This window comes from Psammomys obesus, unplaced genomic scaffold, assembly GCF_907164565.1.
Source record: "Psammomys obesus unplaced genomic scaffold, mPsaObe1.curated_primary_1811, whole genome shotgun sequence".
NCBI classification, from domain to species: Eukaryota; Metazoa; Chordata; class Mammalia; order Rodentia; family Muridae; genus Psammomys; species Psammomys obesus.
Window position 1 is genome coordinate 2,174,346 of NW_026596162.1, and position 7,947 is coordinate 2,182,292.

Here is a 7,947-nt window from a genome sequence, read left to right on the forward strand (position 1 = left end):
ATATTCTTAACACTGGGACTCTAAATATTTAATCCTCCCAGGCATCCACCTCTGTCTTCTAGTGTTCTGTCAGATTTGGTCCCAACCTCTGTGACAGTTTCTCCTGGCTGAGCAGGTATGCTTTAGGGTGCACCTGCTTGATTAGGAGATGTAGCTTGCAGCTTGCCCAGGGTTTCCATTATGCCTTTTGCAGGGAATTGGATGGGTTTCCTGGTGGAGGTTTTAGTTCTCCCTAATCTTTTTTTGTAATCCTGTCACCCTCCAGTGTTTCTCTTGCTAGTGTAAAAGTAAAGGCTCCGACTGTGGCTTCAGACTGGGGCATGTGCTTGCTCCTCAGAGCTTTTGCAGCAGTTCTGCGTGTGCTGCATGTCTAATATTGGCAGCTGAATTTTTGCACCACATATACTTAAAAAGTGGGGAGAAGAATGTGTCTAGGATTATTTTCATCATCTAAAGTTTTGTATATTTGTATAAAGCAACTGCCACTCAGTCCCCCACTGCTTTCCCATCCATGTGATTAGACTGTTGAAATTGATTGGGAAATATCCCTATAATAAGTCTGTAAATTTGGCCACTTTAGATTGCTCCAAGTTGTAACTTCATTCAAGAGTTTACTCCTTCCTTTGCCCACTCATCGTCCTGGGGTGTTGAAGCATTTTCTTCTGTGGGAGAATATATTTCTCTGCCCTGCTGATTTGGTGCTTGGCTCCTGGCTGCTATGGCCAATGAGATACTAGTAGATATGGTAGGAAGACAGGCTTGAACTGTGTATGCTAGTGTTTTGCTACCCCTGTAATAAGGGAACATTCCCTGTGAAGTTTGCAGGTTTTAGAACAGTGAGAGGCTCATAGGGTTTGTCTTAGTCCAGCTGCCAAGTGCTTGTTACATAACCTAAGACTTTGTACTGATTTGTTGTCTGTCTGCCATTACTGAGTCACAATATGTACCTAGTGATTGTATTGTGTGTTCATTTTGGGCTGACTGAGGTCTTGATATCATCTCCTTCAATTTCACTTCACAGAAAGTTCAGGAGAAATCACTTATTTCTTTCCATCATTTCTATCCTACTTCCTTCTGTAGTTTAGGGGAAAGATGTTTGAAAGGAGTGGGAGTTTTTCTGCTTCTTTCCCATTGTACAGAATCCTTAGTATGAAGTGTAGTTGTGGATCTGTGAGCCAGGGAGACATTAACAGTGCAGTTTATCTCGAAAGTTGCCCCCCTCAGAGCTTTTACAAGCTGCTAACAGAGGATTGTGTGCATTACACACGTGCTAGAGTTTGGATGAGTGTTCCTCGGAGACCAAGATACAGTTAAGACTTGGTGGAACCTTGAAGTGAATGCTAGTGGGATTTCTGGTCACTGAGGGCATACCCTTGAAGAGGACATTAGTGCCCTAGCAGCTTCACTTGCCAAGTGATCCCATTAGGAGATAATACCTTACCACAGGCCCAAGAAGAAGTGGGGCCAACCAAACATGTTCAAACTGCCAAAATAAATCTTTCTTCATTCCAACTTGATTTTGTCATAATAGAATGTTAAAACAGTGTGTTTCTGGTATAACCCTCTTTAAGTTAGATTTCAGTGTCTGAATTTAAACAGTCACAGGTATAAAACTCAGGAATCATTAGAATAGTTGTTTTATGAGGTTGAGGATTTTTTTTGTTTTGTTTTGTTTTTTGTTTGCTTTTGAATACTGTGGTGTTCTGAGTTCTATGTCAATGCCTGCAACATGGTACTTGTACACATATCTACATAAATGGCCAGATGCATGCGAGGAGCCTCTCCCCTCATGGTAATGGGTAGACTCCTCTCCCGGGTTCATAGAAGCAGAACAGTGGGAAGAAAAGGTACCTGTTTTTCTAAGCATTTCGTTTGCTCTGCGCTAAGCTGCTGCGTGATCCTGGCTAATGAAGATGGTTAGTAGGAGCATAAGGGTTTGGATTCAGGAACTGGATGTTGCCAGATCTGGCTGCTTGCTAGGCTGCAAATCTCCTTCAAGTCATAGGAATCTTAGTTTCTTCACTGAAAAGTGAGTTCCCTAAGACATACCTAGATTTTTGGTTTTTAAAAAGTCTCCAGTTCTAGTATGGTCTTCGAAACAACCCATAATGTTTAAATGTTAGCTGGGCCTCACATTTTGTTCTGTAGTACCACATGAAAATTGCTGTATATGGTTGGTTAAAGATTTTTCATTTTCATCTTTAAAGAAATTCTCAGGAAAAAAAAAAAGAAAAACAAAAAACTAGAATGCTCATATAATTGAATTGTATGTAAAGTATTTATGGAACCCCTGCTTTACAGGATCTCAGCAGCTCTGCAGGCGGGTGTGATGTGCTCCCAGTGGCTAAGTTTCATTTTTTTCCCTTGCAAAAAGGCAATTTAGAGGTTTAGGAATTATTTATGGTACTGTGAGGATAAACACAATTTACTAAGATATTTTCTTGTGTCTTTTTTTCAAGGTTTATTTCTGCACTTTAAGCTAGAAGCAATGGCATCAGGAAATGGCCATGTAATGCTTAAAGGGGGAAATGAAGTATTGTCATCAGGCATGATTTTTGCCATGCTTTAAAATAATGACTTTTAATTGACATTTTAGGATTTGGCTATTGTTAGGTGTTTTTACACGTATACGCATACACAGTGAGGCTTTTTAGTTCTCCGTGGGAGAAATGCTGAGTTGAAGACATTGTGTCTTTGCTATAGGATATCCAAGTTAGAAGGAGCTAGTAAGCTGTAAGCTATTAGCTAGTAAGCTACTAGCTCAGGACACCTCTGTAATATCTCTTCCTCAACTCCCCTCCCTCCAAAACAAAACAAAACAAAAACCCAAAACAAACAAACAAACAAACAAAAAACAGAAACAAAACCCCTTTTATGGTATGCATCCTAAGATGGAGAGTTAAATAGTGTGCTTTCATTGAATACTGAGGTTGACAGTAAACTAAGGGGAAGGTAGAAATTCATTTTGGGAAAGGAGTGATGAACTATGAGATGTTCTTAAAACTTTACCTCTAGGTGTATCTTCAGTGCAACAAAAGTGTCTGCGTAAACACAAGCAGTTTAGAATACCTGTTTGGCAGGTTTGGCTTGGTACCTGTGGAAGCATAGCCTTCGGTCTTTAAAAGCTCTTAAGGAAAAGCTCTCAAAATCTGTTAAGCTTATTTGAAGCGCCTGTATTTTAGAACCCCCTTCTCTATTGCTGTCTATTCCTCCTGCCTTTTATTAAGCATTAGTGTGGCAGGCTCTGTCCTAGGTGCTGGACACAGAGAGGTAGTTACCTGCCTTTGAGGTATACACATTCTGAGAGTGAGGATGATGATGAAACCACTGTGCCCAGGGTTCTGTAGGAAGAGTTGAGACAGAAAGTTGTTACTGGCAAGGCTGTAGAAAGTGGTCTTTTGTTGGATTCCAGGCTTGAGCTGAGCAAGAAGCTTGAGTGATTTAGATGATGATCTAGATGTGGTATGCAGACCTCTTTCCTGTGCAGAGTATTACAAGGAGTGGAAGGCAGGTAGGTGTGCATATTCTGGGGTGACAGGTACATAGGACCTGCTGTGGTATACTCGAGGCATGGGGAATCCAGGAGGACGGAGTCTAAGCAGGGCCAGTTCTTTGGGTTTTTGTTTGTTTGATTTTTAAGAAAAAAATTTACTTATCAGGCAGTGGTGGTGAACACCTTTAATCCCAGCGTTCTGGAGGTAGAGACAGGCAGGCCTAAAACTCTGTGAGTTTGAGGCTAGTGTGGTCTATGGAGAGATATCCAGGATAGCTAGGGTTATACACAAAGAAACCCTGTTTCAAAAATCTAAAACAGACAGGCAAGCAAGCAAGCAAACAAATGTTTACTTATTTTGTGTGAATTGGTGTTTTGTCTACATAAATGTCTGTGTACTTCTTGTGTGGGGACCAGAAGACATCATTGGATCTTCTGAAACTGGAGCTAGAGATTGTTGTGAGGTTGTGCGGGGCCTCACTTCACCACTGAGCCATCTTTCCAGCACCAGGATCGGTGTTTCAAGGGCTTAGCACACAGAACTAAAGCCTATAAATCTCATTCTTCTGGTAGGAACCATCCATTGAGAGAACTTAAGTAGAGAGACAATGGGGGGAGGTTGATGTTGGGCACGTGGCCCTGTCATGGTTTCAGTGGAAGGTCTAGATACACATGGGGCTAGATACACATGTATCTAGATACATATCTAGAAATATACATGGGGCTGATATTGACAATGGGCAGACAAGAAAACCAAGTGTTTTAATAGGAGAAAGTACAAGTTGACCACAGTCTAGGATGATAATAAATTGCAGGTTCAAGGATAATTTAGTTCTGGTTGTGAGTTTCCCAAGAATAATTAACACACAAGACTTTTGAGCAGTGTTCTCTTCTAGAACCACCAGCGTTCCACACATCTCCCTCGTTCTGCTTCGTAAGTCACCCGAATGTAATAACTAGCACAGCATCTTTGCCATTGCCGAGGTGTTGTTTTTAGAGGAAAGTGTCATTGGAGAACAATTCCCACCTGATCTTACTGCAACAGTATAAATTTTACATCCCATAGAAAGTTCTACTGAATCGCACTGCCTCCGAGCGGTACAAAACCTGGGTGTACCGTGATTGAAACACATACTGTGTGCTTGCTCCTCTCTCTTCCAGACCATTATTCTGGTCCTCCTTGGACATGTCTCTTGGGTATGACTGTGTCCTTCCTGAAGGGTTGTTGGTAGATGTACCACCACACTGGCTGGCTAGTACACGTGTCCTAAGCTCACCTGAACATATCTATGTGCAGCTCCATTTCTTTGGGTACTGGATTTTTTAATTGCATAATTGAAACCAATCTCGCTTGCCTGTGGTCAGTTTTCTGAGTTGAGCAGTGCAGAGGCTATGTGCTCTTCGTTCAGCACTTGCTCTCTTCAGCAGTACGTTGATGGTACATGGCACGGCAGAGAGCAGTTCCATGTCTTTTGACAATATCTTTAGTGATTACCCCTGCAGGTGCTTGAGGAAAGGTTTGCGTCACTGATATTGTGACAATAGTGTTTTGAACTGATTGCAGGTGCTGTAAGGACTTCAACAGCTTTCTAGGCCATTGTTCACCTCTACATATGCATATGTAATTTGCTCATTCTGAGCCTTTTTATCTATTTCCTGCAAGAGTTTGTATTAATTTACATATAAAAATCCTGTATTTTCATCTCATTTTTAACTTGCCACTTCAGGTATAGGGAGATAAATGAAAAAGTCATCAAATGTTGATTTCTAAGGCTTTATTACCTCAGACAGCTTCATTATATTTGTAAAACTTTAGTGTGCTTTGAAGGAATTAATCTAGCCTTGCTTGCAATCTGTATATGTTTACATAGAATGAACAAACATTGCATTACGTTTCATGAAAATTCAATTATTCCTGTCTCTAAGAAACATGTTGTAATCAGTATTTAATTCTCAAGTAAGTCAGTATGGTGGCTCTTGAACTGTCATAAGAATTAGAGATCTGAGCATATTGTTTGCTTTTTATAATTTGTGGAGAAATTGCTAATTGTGTTTTCATTGGTGATCCTAATCTGCACCCAAGTTTTGGGGACATTTGTCTCAATAGCACTGGGCTGCTACAACATTCTCCTAGATGTTTCTTAAAACTGATAGATAGTTAAGGATGCTGCTTGCATGATTAATGTTTTAGTTTGGAATCTACTCTGTTTATATGTGGTTCATATTTTAGTTTGTTCTGCTGAAAAGACATAATGGATTTGAAAATAAAATCAGTCAGTGGTGGACATGGCTCTCTCTGCTCTTTGATTAGACCTAATTTAGATGACAAGGAATGGTTTAAATGTTGCTTTTCTTTTAAAACATTTCCAGGGTACTGGACAGGACTTTAACAAGTGTACTCCCGCTGTATGTCATTACTGTAATTAAGTAATTACTTTGCAGACATTTCTTTCATGTGACACTTTCATGTCTTTTATAGTTATTTGATGACTATTCTTTATTTTTCTTCTACAAAGCTTCATTCTCTATGGAGGTAGGAGCCGTTCTTAATTCATGTTATTAGTCTTGATGCTAAAATCCATGGAAGAGAATTGGGTTAGTTGTTAGAGACTGGAGCGGGCGGGACCGGGTCACACACTGACTGAGAGGAAAGGTGAGTTTGGCTGTGGCTTCACATTGCTTAGAGCCCTTAAGGAAAGAGCCAGGCATGGTGCTGGAGTAGCAGTTGAGAATGCACCGGCAACGGAGCTGAGCCTGCATCTGGTGGCGTAGAAGCCACCCTTCAGGATTTGGAATGGGCTACTCTTGGAGTTCTCTTAGACAGAAATTGTAGCAAAATAGAATGTTCTCCTAGGTCCTTCCTTTCCAGTTTCTGCCTATCATACTGTCTCTCCCACTCTTTTCTGCATTTTGAGATAGGCTTTCATTGTACAGTTCAGGGTAGCCTCCAATTTGCTATGTTATCTAGGGTAACCTGGTCTTGTGATCATCCTGATTGGCCTTTGTAGTTCATATTTATTATCATAGACCACCACACTGGGCTCTCCCTTCTCATTCTTGCCTATAGCTGCACTGTGCCCAGGAGCTCTTAAGTATACAGTACACCTGCTACTCAGAACATCCAAGCAGGACCCTGGGAATTTCTATTATTTGCTTGTCAAACTGTGCTGGTTTCTTTATTATTTTGGTTTTGGACTATTCACAAATATTTAAGAGAGGAGATCAGGCTTCTTTATTTCCTTGTTGCCAGGGTTTCACAGATGCCTAACCTTTAGTAGATTCTCAGTAGATATTTATTGAGTGAGTGGATGGATGAATACATTTTTGCCACAAAGCTCTATTTGTGGACTGAAAGACTGATTGTACAGAGCAGAGCTGGGAGATGGAGATTCGCCAGGGAGCATCCATGGTAGCTGAGGAGAGAAATGATGAGGACCTGAATCACCATCATGGCAATGGAAACTCGCAGCCATGGCAGTGGAAACTCAAAGAGGGCAAGAGATTCCAGAGAGCTGGGGTAGCAGAACTGGTGGGACACAAGCAATGAACAGATGTTGTGAAAGGCTTAGGGAGGGTGAACATTGGTGCACAGACCTCTGATACTGTTTGATCATGTCATTCTTTGGGTGCTTTCTTTGGGTTCACTAGGAGCCACTCCTATATTCTGATTTGAAATCAGCTTAATTATGGATTAGCTCTCTGCCTTGGTTTATAAACCAACCACCAAAAGCTGCACTGTGGAATGAATTGTAGGAAGCATCCTTTGCTTAAATGTTACTTACAGATATCTTTATGCACCAGTTCCTCTTGATATAGATATATCTGTGTGAAATGCAAAGTGGGAGATAAAGGGGAAATAAGAATAGAAAAATAATGAAGCTATTACAAGTTAGCAACAAAGACACACATTTCTCTGTGTTGCTATAGAGAGACATGTATTTGCCTCTTGGCTCCCCACGATAAGGGGAAGGAGAAAGAATTCATTAATACTACCTATACAGCCTGCAAGAGAAAACTCGTTTCAGGGAAGACAGTGTTCTTGACATAGAAAGCTGAGGGAAATGTTCCCCTTCTCTGTAAGACAGAACATCTTATAATACAAGTGATGTGCCGTTCAGAACGTTCTTCCCAGAGCTCCTGCACTTCTTACTGCAGTGATAGGAGTTGATTTGCTCTGTGTGACACATGATGGAATTAATTGTGAACTACCTCTACAGCTCACATCTGCATTTCTTTGTTACTTGTCTGTTACCTCAGTTAGTCAGTCCTTGGTGACTCTTCTGTGTGGCAGGTTGCCAGGTGCCTCAGGGAACCAAGAAACCTTTCCAGAGGCGTGTATGAGCCCTAGTGGCCAGGCCAGGCATAACCATGAAAGATAGATGTTTAATTAGCAAGTTGAGTAATAAAACACACACACACACACACACACACACACACACACACACACACACACA

At 41.1% G+C, this 7,947-nt stretch overlaps 1 protein-coding gene across 5 annotated transcripts in view; it reads left to right on the forward strand.

Annotated features, from left to right (window-relative positions):
- Fars2 (phenylalanyl-tRNA synthetase 2, mitochondrial) overlaps window positions 1-7,947 on the forward strand; it is a 403,608-nt gene that overhangs the window by 126,861 nt on the left and 268,800 nt on the right. The window lies entirely within an intron of this gene.